A 13375-nucleotide genomic window follows, 5' to 3' on the forward strand; every position below is an offset into this window, starting at 1 on the left:
TGACCACTGGAAAAACCATAGCCTTGACTAGACAGACCTTTGTTAACAAAGTAATGTCTCCGCTTTTTAATATGCTGTCTAGGTTGGTCAGGAAGGAAAGTTATGATCAACCTATACATCCAGAAAAAGTTATAAATGAATTTCTTATGAGGTTTAGGGCAAGGAGATGGAGCAGAAGTTATAAGCAGAAAACTGCGTGTGTATGTGTATAAAATTATTGGGGGACATATATTTATGTGGTACTGGTACATAACAATACATTTCTGTTCAGACCATTGAAAGAAATCATAAAGATACTCAAACACAAGTAAGTTGCTTGTACGAAATTCTTTTAAATGCTACTGGGCACTTCTCAAGGTGGCTCAGTGGTAAAGAATCTGGCTGCCAATGCAGGAGACAAAGGAAACTTGGGTTCAATCCCTGGGCTGGGGAGATCCCCTGGAGGAGGAAATGGCAACCCACTCAAGTATTCTTGCCTGAAAAATCTCAGGATAGAGGAGCCTGGTGGACTACAGTCCATTGGGCCACAAAGAGTTGGACAGCACAGCAGCAAAGGTTACTAGCAACTACCCGAGTTTCTCAGAGATAAAGAATCAAGTCAATTTCCTCTGAATACTTTCTTCAATGGAGAGGATTCTAGCTGGGCCCTTAGACTCACAGCTATAAAGACTTAAAGACACTGGAAATAAAAGTGGCCAGAGCTTTGTACTGACTCTTCTGGCTTTGCCTCTGGTTCCCTGGTTTCCTCTACCCAGGTTTGTGTCTGCTTTATTCTTTTGTTTGGGGTTTTCCAGCCGGAACATGACTGTGAAGGGATTTTCCTAAAGCATTCCATGCCTGATGTTCAACACTGGGACATGTCTGGCCTTGCAGAATGAAAGGAAAGATCTAGTGCGGATTGTGTGGGAAAAAAAGGTGGCTGGTATAGGTCTTAATGCATGCATGCTCAGTTGCTTCAGTTCTGTCCAACTCTACAACCCCATGGACTAGTCCGCCAGGCTCCTCTGTCCATGGGATTATTTGGTCAAGAATATTAGAGTGGGTTGCTATTTCCCCTTCCAGGGGATCTTTCCAACCCAAGGATTGAAACTGCATCTTCTGCTTCTCTTGCATTGGCAGGGGGATTCTTTACCACTGTGCCACCTGGGAAGTCCCTAGGTCTTGGACCCTTCTCATAATTAGAAGGGGTTGAGGCTAAAATCCCTGCCCCCTGGAAGAGGCCAACTGTCCTTAACGTGGTAGGTTTCCTACCCAGCTACTCATGGAGAAGGGAGACAAAGCTACCCTGACTTGCTCCTAGAGACTGTTGAGAATTCTCCCCATGACCTCCACCCCCACCTGCCTTAGGGGGTAGATTATTTTAAACCTTGTGCTCATAACCAAGAGGGCAAGCACATCAACAAAAAGGAGTTTTGTCAGCCAGGCTGAGGAGGCAGAGGAGGGTAGGCAGTGATCAACAAGACTCTCCCCCCAACCCAGAGAGAGACTAAGCTTGTCTCCCGCTAGACATCTGGCACTTATTCAAGTTAGCGAGCACCAGCTTTAACCAACTGGACTAACCAAGAGAATTTTGTTCGAAACAAAAACAGCTAAAATTGTACTTCATGAGGGAGAAACTATATAAAACCTCAGCCTCATTCTGGCACTGGGGCCTGGCTATTCCCATTTATTTTGAAAACTATGCCTGGGATCAGGAGTGTGGCAAAGAGTGGGAAATTCCAACTCCTTATTTTGAGTCTTTGGACAATGAATTCAGTCATTCGAGAATAACTTCAAAGGATTTATAAAAATTCACTAAGTTCTTTCTGAGAATTTCTTCTGCCAGTTTTTTCTCACTGTATAAGATGCTTTTTCCTTTATGCTTAAAATTCAGCTTTCACTTTCATGACTTCAAAAGTGACAAGTACTAAGAGACATTTAAGAAGAAATTTAGAGTTTTCTCATCCTAACTTGTAGAAAAATAGCCAGGGAGGAGTCAGCCTCCTTCCAGAGGTACACTGACCTTCAGATGCCCAAATGAGTCACCTTGACTTGGAATTATAAGTTGAACTAAACAAGAGTCTCCTCTTTCTATAAATCCCATAGCTCCACCCAGAACATAATTTACCTTTTTTTTTTTTTTAACTTAAGAATATACCATGGACATCTTTTTGTTGTTGTTGTTGTTTTGCCACACTGTGGGCCATGCTGGATCTTAATTCCCTGCCTAGGGATCGAATCTGTATCCCTTGCATTGAGAGCTGGGAGTCTTAACCATTGGACTTCCAGGGAAGTCCCCAGGATATGATTTACATTCAAAGTGAACTGCACAGCCCCATTCCCACCACAAATACACACACACACACACACACACAACTCTCCATGTTTGAATAATCAAAACTCAAAGTTCAAATCTTGATGGATCATAGAATTACTGTTTTTTGCAGATTTCAAATACTGAAGACAAAGTATATGGGAGCAAGGGAATCATTTCCAGGCCAGAAACCATTTACACAGATGAATATTTAAATTCATTATCTACAAGACTTATGCATAAATTTGTTCAGGGCAAACCCTTTCTTTTCTAATGTAAATAATTTTTGAATGGCAGTTAATCAAAAACAATCAGTTCAGTTCAGTCTCTCAGTTGTGTCTGACTCTTTGTGACCCCATGGACCACAGCACGCCAGGCCTCCTTGTTCATCACCAACTCCCTGGGATCTTACTCAAACTCATGTGCATCAAGTCAGTGAGGCCATCCAACCATCTCATCCTCTGATGTCCCCTTCTCCTCCTGCCCTCAATCTTTCCCAGCATCAGGGTCTTTTCAAATGAGTCAGTTCTTTGCATCAGGTGGTCAAAGTATTGGAGCTTCAGCTTCAGCATCAGTCCTTCCAATGAACATTCAGGACTGATTTCCTTTAGGAGTGACTGGTTGGGTCTCCTCTCAGTCCAAGGGACTCTCAAGAGTCTTCTCCAAACCACAGTTCAAAAGCACCAATTCTTTGGCACTCAGCTTTCTTTATAGTCCAAATCTCACATCCATACATGACTACTGGAAAAATCCTAGCTAAAGGTTGTTAGAAAAGGGTGAAAATCAAGGGTCCCAGGGCTTTCTTCATTCCTGGAGGAAAGAAGGACTAAAATACAAATGTTCATACTTAGACCCAATTTCCTTACTTTTTAAAGGCTAATTGTTGCAATAATTATGCAACACTTGGGAATCTACCTTGAGACTGTGATAATTACAGCCCCCAAAGCTACAGACCTCAACAGAGAATCTTGACTCATAGGTCAGTGATACGATGCCTGCCCCTCATTTCTCTCAAAGATGCGATAAAGCAAAAAGACAAACAAAAAGTAACTTAATAAGTCTGTTTTTCATTATAAAAGTAGAGAAAATATCGTCTGTTCCTTGGGATTCTATCAACTGTTCACAGTATTTTTAGTTTTCAGAATATAATCCATTATTTCATTATTCTTTATGGAGTGAGGGAAGTGATATTGTTAACCTATGTAAGTGTAGTTTCCTTTTGGCTACTACTTCATCTCCCCTTCCCCCACTGACTTTTTTTTTCCCTTCCTAATTCTGGGCATTTGATTGTATTACGTACTACAATTTGAAATCATAATTCCTAAATGAACTTAGCCACTATTTGCATAAATAACCAGAATCAACAGCAGTCACTGTCACAGTTCTTTGTCTTAGCAATTAACAGAAATTCTTATGTGACAGTTCAGAGATGATGAAAACCAGGGGGAGAAACCCATAGCTTCATTGCATCCCTTCTAACAAAGATTAAGGATCCCTGTGGCTTCCTGTAAGCCTCGCTTATCAAATATTTTGTCTTTTTCTGTGAGACTAAACTCTCGAGAGAAGCCGATTCTCCCCTGTCCAGCCAATGGCCTCCTGCCCTCCCTCTTTCCCTGTCCAGTGTTCTGGAAGAGTTGTCCATTCCCCAACATCTCTGTCTTCGCTCACACTCAGCCCTCTGCAGTGTGACTGCCACCGCTGCCAAGCAAGGCCTCCATGTCGCTCAATTCAGTCTGTGCTTTTTCAGCTCTTCTCTACTTTGACCTCCTGCCACACTTGACAATCTTGAATCTCTCCTGGCCAACATCCTCCTGCTTTTGCTCCCACCTCTGTCTATTCTGTCACCGTGCATCCGTGCATGCTAAGTTGCTTCAGTCGTGTCCGACTCTTTGTGACCAGGTTCCTCTGTTCTTGGGACTCTCCTGACAAGAATACTGGAGTAGGTTGCCATGCCCTCCTCCAGGGGATCTTCCAGACCCAGAAATCAAACCCGTGTCTCTTTGTCTCTTACATCGCAGGCAGGTTCTTGACCACGGGGCTTCCCTGGTGGCTCAGCTGGTAAAGAATCCACCTGCCATTTGGGAGACCTGGGTTCAATCCCCGGGTTGGGAAGATCCCCTGGAGAAGGGAAAGGCTACCCACTCCAGTATTCTGGCCTGGAGAACTCCATGGACAGTATAGTCCTTGGGGTCCCAAAGAGTCAGACTCGACTGAGCAACTTTCACTTTCACTTTCTTTACCACTCGCGCCCCTTGGGAAGCCCATCGCAGTGATTCTGGTGAGCTCCTTTTCCTACATCTCCACCTTCAAGATAAGTGGCTCTCCAAGTTCTTCCCTCTGCTTCTTTATTCATTCAAATGCTCACTCAAGGTGACTTTGTCTCCTAATGAATCTTCTACTTTGACAACCTACCATCCACCTGTCACAGCCTCTCCAGATGAACAATCTCCAGCAGAATCCCGGTCCAAGCTTTAGATCTACAGGTACATCACCTTTAGTGCCCATGCACTATGCAAGTATGTGTACTGTTAAAGTACACAGATACAGGGGGCTTCCCTGGTGGTTCGGTGATAAAGAACCTGGGAAATCCCATGGACAGAGGACCCCAGTGGGCTGCAATCTATGGGGTCACAAACAGTGGGACTTGAGTCAGCAACTAAGTAACAACAACACAAATATATATTGATTGAAATTCATTTGAGAGCAAAACAGTGCAGTGAATGTTGTTTTGGTCATGGATGGTTAGCACAGTAAAGGCTACCCTAGCCCAGTTCATTCAAACATTTTTTTACCACAAACCACAATAAGAAATACATTTCTGGCATGACCTAAATATACGTCTACACACATAACTTACCCATATTACATGTAATACACTCTGACACATCCTATTCTATTCTGTTCTATTATTTTTAAAGACTGCTTCTCACAATCTCCTAAACAGATTTCCCAACCTACTAAAGGGTTGCAACCCAGAATTGGAAAAGAGCTGCTGTCAGCCAGAACCATACTTACGAGCGTCAATCCTGGCACACTCCAGCATGGTTTATTTCTCCAGTGCTCTCTTTCTGTCACTATTAAATGAAGTGTTCTGGTCAACAATTTTGACCCCAAATGACTGACACAGAACTTGAGTGTGATCCTCCTGGAAGTGCTGCAAAAGAACTAAAAAGGAATGTTCTGAACAAGAGCATGGGCCTTTGCTGAACCTCCACACTCCCTCAGGAAATGGGGGAGTCCCTGGAGGGTAAAGAGAGAAGGCCATCAGGGATTGATAGAGCCTCCACCCTCAGGGCAACAATAGGGTGCTGGGAAAGATTGAAGGCAAAGGATGAGATGGTTAAAGAGCATCACCCACTCAGTGGACACAAATTTGAGCAAACTCGGGGTGATAGTGGAGAATTGGAGGATAGAACTAGGTAGCGGAGCCTGGCGTGCTGCAGTCCACGCGGGGGACGCGACTTAGTGACTGAACAACAACAAACCCAGCACAAAGCCCGTATCCCAAGTGCCTGGATTGAATCTGACCTCTGCCACTTGTGGAGAAGGCAATGGCAACCCACTCCAGAACTCTTGCCTGGAAAATCCCATGGACAGAGAGGCCTGGCAGGCTAGTCTATGGGGTCACAAAGAGTCTGAAACGACTGAGCGACTCCACCTCACTTCTGCCGCTTAGGCACTGTGTGACCTTGGCAAGTTACTTAACCTCGCTGTGCCTCCATTTGTCCATCCATAAAAGGATCAGCAGCACTTGTTTCCCAGGTTGTTCTGAGAGAGAATGGGCACCTGGAGAAAAAGCACCTAGAACAGTGCCTGCTGTTAGGTGTGAAGGGATCCTAAACACCGCAGAGAGAACTCACCATAGTGCCAATAATGTCGCAGAGAAATTACCACCCTAGGCATGTCCTGACTCCAGGGATGTGGAGAGAATGGTGGGAAACATCTCCACAGGGAACCTGCTCCAGTCATGACACAGCAGACGCAGCATTCCCATTGACAAGTTCCAATAAGTGGAGGCAAACACACATATCCACTGCTTACTCAGTTGGCGCCTTCACCTACATGCCTTGAAGTCACCTCAAATTAACAAATTCTTAACAACATCATCGACTTCCTAGGACCTACTTCCTTTTCCTAGTTTCCTTTTGCCAGGACTATTTAGCACCACTCACTTCTTTGTTTAATCTAGAAACTTGAGAACCATCTCCCTCATTCCCTTGTCCACCTTGTCCAATCAATAAGCACATCTTTATGGTCCCGTGTTTGTCTGGATCTAAGATTTGCCTCCTCCTCTCGTCCTCACCCTCTCCCCTGGATGTTTCCTGTGTTCTCCTACTTTGTCTTTATGACCTGCCTTCCATCTGTTCTCTATACTGCTCCCACAGATTTATGAAAGCAAATGTAATCAAGATCCTATGCTTAAAAAATCTCTCCATATCCCCCATTTCTTTCAGGCTAAAGTATGAACAACCTCACATTGCACACAGGCTTTTCCTGCTCCAGCCCTTGCTTTTTGCTCCAGCATCTGTTCAAACATGCCGCATTCCAACACATACACATACATACCTCACTCTGCCCAACATCTCACTGAACATGGATTCCCAAATACAGAACACTCACCATCAACTTTTACCTATGCCTATACACCCCTTCCAAGCTCCCCATGGTGCCAGGCTGACCCCTCACCCCCTCCAGGATCATCTCAGGTCTCACTTCCTGGACTAAGCTCTTCAAGATGTCCTTGGTCTCAGCTCAGTGTTGCTCTCATGTCTGCTCATTGGCCACCATCTGTCACATCACCCATCAAGCCTTTTTGTGATCATGTCTCTGCTCCAAGGTCACCTCCTCAACAGGCCTCCTCTTTGCATCCTCTCACTCCTTGATCACTTTCTTTTCTCCTTCTTATTCTTATGACTTATTGAAAAGTGCATCTGTACTTGTTAACTGACTCACTCTGCCACCGGAAATGTAAATTTCATGAGGGCAGGCACTCCACTGTTCACTTTTTCCACTTCCTAAAACAGTAGTTGGGGAAGGAAATGGCAACCCACTCCAGCATTCTTGCCTGGAGAATCCCATGGACGGAGGAGCCTGGCAGGCTACAGTCCATGGAGTCACAAAGAGTCGGATATGACTGAGCGACTTCACTTTCATTTTTCAAAACAGTAGTAGCACTAGGCTGCTCATTGTCAGCAGAAGGTGTCTGTTAAGTCATCTGTCCCTCCCACTAGATTGTAAACTCTGGAAGAGGAGGAGGTGGCTAATTGGAGTTTATATTCTCAGCACCAAGAACAGTGTGCTTACCACATGTTAGGTGCCCCAAAATAGGGAATGAGTGAAACTAATCTCCACTCCTGGCTATATGCTATTTTCCCCCTCCTTGGCTCTCCAATACAAATATACAGAAATACAGGTCTCTCCCATCTCTCCTCAGTATAGGCTCAATCTGGTGGTGGTTGTTCTTTTAAAATCACAGGAAATCACACTTCTCCCCTCTACAGAGATGCTCCAGGGTTTTTACTATGTTTCCATAGTAAACAAAAGAAATAACTGTCTCTCTGTTCTCCCCAGGGCCCACACACCAGCTGGAACTCTAACCCCCTTTCAGTATTTAGTTTCAGCTTTTCAACACCTTGTTGGTTTGAGGCTGTTATGAGACAGTGGCTGAGGAATCAGGTGTGAAGCCCTCAGATGAAGTCCTCAGTCATCAGATGATGACTCCAGTTCTCCTCTCACCTGACTTTGCCGTGGGCTGAGCAGTAGTTTTTCCATCTGCAATATGAGAAATGATTCCAAAGGCTACCACCTCAGGCCATCTGTGTGTGGTAAAGGACCAGGTCATCATGGACCAAGGCGTGGTCCCACAGTTCAGTTCAGTCGCTCAGTCGTGTCCGACTCTTTGCGACCCCATGATTCGCAGCACGCCAGGCCTCCCTGTCCATCACCAACTCCCAGAGTTCACTCAGACTCACGTCCACTGAGTCAGTGATGTCATCCAGCCATCTCATCCTCTGTCATCCCGTTTTCCTCCTGCCCCCAATCCCTCCCAGCATCAGTCTTTCCGAATGAGTCAACTCTTCGCATGAGGTGGCCAAAGTACTGGAGTTTCAGCTTTAGCATCATTCCTTCCAAAGAAATCCCAGGGCTGATCTCCTTCAGAATGGACTGGTTGGATCTCCTTGCAGTCCAAGGGACTCTCGAGAGTCTTCTCCAACACCACAGTTCAAAAACACCAATTCTTTGGCACTCAGCTTTCTTCACAGTCCAACTCTCACATCCACACATGACCACAGGAAAAACCATAGCCTTGACTAGACGGACCTTTGTTGGCAAAGTAATGTCTCTGCTTTTGAATATGCTATCTAGGTTGGTTATAACGTTTCTTCCAAGAAGTAATCATCTTTTAATTTCATGGCTGCAGTCACCATCTGCCGTGATTTTGGAGCCCAGAAAAATAAAGTCTGACACTGTTTCCACTGTTTCCCCATCTATTTCCCATGAAATGATGGGACCGGATGCCATGATCTTCGTTTTCTGAATGTTGACCCTTAAGCCAACTTTTTCACTTTCCTCTTTCAGCTTCATCAAGAGGCTTTTTAGTTCCTCTTCACTTTTTGCCATAAGAGTGGTGTCATCTGCATATCTGAGGTTACTGATATTTCTCCCAGCAATCTTGATTCCAGCTTGTGCTTCTTCCAGCCCAGCATTTCTCATGATGTACTCTGCATAGAAGTTAAATAAGCAGGGTGACAGTATACACGTGCACAGCTAATCTGCAGCCAGTGTCGTCTTTGACTCACCAAGCGAGTGTCACAGAGCTCAGACTGCTCCAAACCCTGCTGTCTGACCCCTGTCTGTACCACTGGTCCCCTGGCAACATCGGTTGTCTCTAAAAATTTTCAAACATCTACTCTCACGTTCTGTGCTTATCTTGCCATGACCCAGAAACAGACCAGACCAGCCACTGGCACCAGCTCAGGAACAACCCTCTGAAAATCCCTGTGCCACAGGTCCCGTGTTGTCATGATGAGTGACTTATCAACTCTAATAGCTGTAATAATATCAATAGCAATAATAATGGGGCATTGCCCTCCAGCTTGGGAGAATGAGGTGCTGGTCTTCACTTCCTCCTCTGGAAATCTCTGTTAGAACAGGGCTGATTCTAGTGACCCAGAAGCTTCACCTTCTGAGAAGCTTGTGTAGCCTCTGCACTCTGCCCGCCACATGCTGTGGAGGATGGCACAAGACTCCCTCCTTTAGAAATCCACATCCCAGGCTTCCCTGGTGGCTCAGTGGTAAAGGATCTGCCTGCTAATCCAGGAGACGTGGGTTCCATCCTTGATCCAGGAAGATCCCACATGCCTCTGGGCAACCAAGCCCATGTGCCAGAGCTACTGAGCCTGTGTTCTAGAACCTGGGAGCCACAACTTCCAAAGCCTGTGTGCCTTAAAGCCTGTGCTCTGCAACAAGAGAAACCACCACATTTAGAAGCCCACACACCCCAAAGAAGAGTTGTCCCCACTCACTGCAACTAGAGAAAGCCTGAGCCACAACGAAGGCCCAGCATGGTCAAAAACAAATAAATAAATGTAATCATAAAATTATGTTTTAAAAATAACAAAAGAAAAAAGAAAAAAATCCGCCTCTTATTCTGTATGTCTCTAAGGACTGGGCTTCACTGTATTGCATTGTGTTGTACTGTGTGTTGCATTGTGTTACAATGGGCTCCAGCACAAGGCAAAGGGGCTGGGTATATCTATGCCAAAGCCTTTGACTGTGTGCATCACAATAAACTGTGGAAAATTCTGAAAGAGATGGGAATACCAGACCACCTGACCTGCCTCTTGAGAAACCTGTATGCAGGTCAGGAAGCAACAGTTAGAACTGGACATGGAACAACAGACTGGTTCCAAATAGGAAAAGAATCCATCAAGGCTGTATATTGTCACCCTGCTTATTTAACTTATATGCAGAGTACATCATGAGAAACCCTGGGCTGGAAGAAACACAAGCTGGAATCAAGATTTCTGGGAGAAATATCAGTCACCTCAGATATGCAGATGACACCACCCTTATGGCAGAAAGTGAAGAGGAACTAAAGGGCCTCTTGATGAAAGTGAAAGAGGAGAGTAAAAAAGTTGCCTTAAAGCTTAACATTCAGAAAACTAAGATCATGGCATCTGGCTCCATCACTTCATGGCAAATAGATGGGGAAACAGCGGAAACAGTGTCAGACTTTATTTTTCTGGGCTCCAAAATCACTGCAGATGGTGATTGCAGCCATGAAATTAAAAGATGCTTACTCCTTGGGAGGAAAGTTATGACCAAACTAGATAGCATATTAAAAAACAGAGACATCACTTTGTCAACAAAGGTCCGTCTAGTCAAGGCTATGGTGTTTCAAGTAGTCATGTATGGATGTGAGAGTTGGACCATAAATAAAGCTGAGCACCGAAGACTGATGCTTTTGAACTGTGGTGTTGGAGAAGACTCTTGAGAGTCCTTTGGACCACAAGGAGATCAAACTGGTCCATCCTAAAAGAAATCAGCCCTGAATATTCATTGGAAGGACTGATGCTGAAGATGAAACTCCAATCCTTTGGCCACCTGATGCGAAGAACTGACTTATTGGAAAAGACCCTGATGCTAGGAAAGATTGAAGGCAGGAGGAGAAGGGGACAACAGAAGGTGAGATTGCTGCATGGCATCATTGAGTCGATGGACCTGAGTTTGAGCAAGGCCCAGGAATTGGTGATGGACAGGGAAGCCTGGCCTGCTATAGTCCATGGGGTCGCAAAGAGTTGGACATGACTAAGTGACTAAGCTGAACTGAACTGAACTGAAGAGGGAAGTGAACCCACAACCAGGTTAGCAGGTCCCAAGCTAGTCTTATCCGAAGCAGGTGTCACAGGTTTATAATAGTTTGAATCTTATAATTCCCAAAGCTCCCCATCACTGATACCCAATGATGTGTCAGATGCTATATTATAAATGCTATCTCATTAAGTACCTGCCCCCAACCCTGCAGATGACCTACCTTCAAGATTGACAATTCCACTCATTTGAAAGAGAAAGAAACCAAGCTGCAAGAGACCCTGCCTTCCACCCTGAGGCTTTTTGGGTAGTGGAACTGTGATCTTATCTTTTACCTTCCAGTCTGGTCATTAGTAAGACCTTACCTGAAAGTCCCAGCCTCCTCAGTTCTGCACAGGCCCTTTAGGGCCAGGCTATGAGCCTAGGACTGAGCCAGGGAGTTATAGACATGGAGCATTCCCTTTCCTTCCTTTGGAGCTTGGCTTGGTGGAGCCAGGGTCATTGTGAGAGAGCCTCAGGGCACAAGCAGCGTTCAAGGGACCATAAACCCACTCCTCACAGAGATCTCTAGTCTGGTTCCAGATTTGGAGTAGTCAAGTTTTATTTTTAAGTGAGGAAGGAAGTTTTCCCTTTCCTCTTCTCTACTTCGAGAACTGAGATGCTCTGAAATCAATTGGCAATTATATATGGCATCCACCAGGTGTGCAGTTTCCAATTCCCTGACATGTGGGATAAAAATCTGATGCTGGTCCACCTCATATCAATGAAGTCAATGTCTCTGGGGGTCAGGCCTGGGCATCAGTGCTGAGAGTTCCCAGGTGAGTCCACTGTGAGCAAGGGTGGAGGGTCACGGCCCAGGACCACTTGGGGACAAGCTTCATGACTCCCCAGACACTGCCCTATGTTCTCAGCCTTATTCTGTTCTTTCTCACTCTTATTTACTCTCTCTGGCTTTGCTCCACAAAGACCTCAGGAGCAGCAGCCTCAATCCTCCATAAGTGCTTAATCGAATACGTCGATTTCTATAGAAATGACTATTCAGTCACAGTATGAGTTTCACGGTACAGTTTGAAACTGGTGATGTGACTTGGCAATTGTTTTGAAATATAAAAAGAATGGATCTTTATGGACAGACAAAAACATCTCAGTTGTGGAATAATAAAAGGATCAGACATAATTGTAAAGTTACGTAAGTATGTAAATTGATCATGTCACCAAGAAATCTAGTTACCTAACTGGAAAAAAATTTTTATTTTAACCAGAAGAGAATGGTCTGTCAGAACCTTGTGCAGAGAATTATGATGATCCTAGGAAACATAATATGTTGAAAAAAGCAGAGAATGGTAGTTCTTTCCAGCTTTTATGTTTAAGATAACAGAAAAATCTATGTCACTATGTTGCATACGTTATGTTTGAAAAACAAGCAAAATTATAGCATGGTGCCGCAACAATGCTACTGCCCAGAAAATGAGGCGAGAAGTGAGTGTGCATAATGTCCTTAGTTTAGACTGCAAGGCAATAAGCTGTAGAATAAGTAATAAGTGGCATTAACCTTCTCTGCCCCCACTGCTCAACCCACGGAGAGAGAGAATTATTAAAAATTCCACAGATGCCCTTTGGCTGTCTGAACCCTTAGAAAGAGGTTCTGTACAGAGAAGCCCAGAAATGCTGCAGAGCATAATGAGCGAAGATAAGCCTCCAGGTACGTCTATATCTGTCACCATAGATATTGCAGGACTGGGACTGTGACTGTGGCTGACATTTTAGAAAATAAAACTTCTAGTAAATTCGTGATTCTGGTGAACCAAGAAATGTGGAGACTTTTCAGGAAACAGGGTCAGAATCTAACTTACCAACTGTGCTGTATGCCCCATTTTTTTTTTGGCCCCACAGTAGGCAGGACCTTAGTTCCCCGACTAGGAATCAAACCTGTGCAGTGGAAGGGCAGAGTCTCAACCACTGGACTGCCAGGGAAGTCCCTATCCCCTAGTTGGTCCTGTACAATCAGTGGGGCTGGGAGACGAACAAGCCAGACCCCACACAGGGGATGCGGGGTGGGAAGCGGGGAGGGGGGTGGGGAGTGGAGGAGGGATGGTAAGCAGGGCAGTCGGCAGTTGTGGGTTGGATCCAACTGTGAACCAAGCTGAGAGTAGGTGAAATGTGTCCTTCTTCCTAGTGTGCAGGCCCCCACCTCTCCCAGGTGCATATTCCAAGCATCTCATCCACCATCACTACCCTTTGCCAGCAGATAGAGCCTCTCATGGCCAT

This window comes from Bubalus bubalis, chromosome 10, assembly GCF_019923935.1.
Source record: "Bubalus bubalis isolate 160015118507 breed Murrah chromosome 10, NDDB_SH_1, whole genome shotgun sequence".
Taxonomy (NCBI): Eukaryota; Metazoa; Chordata; class Mammalia; order Artiodactyla; family Bovidae; genus Bubalus; species Bubalus bubalis.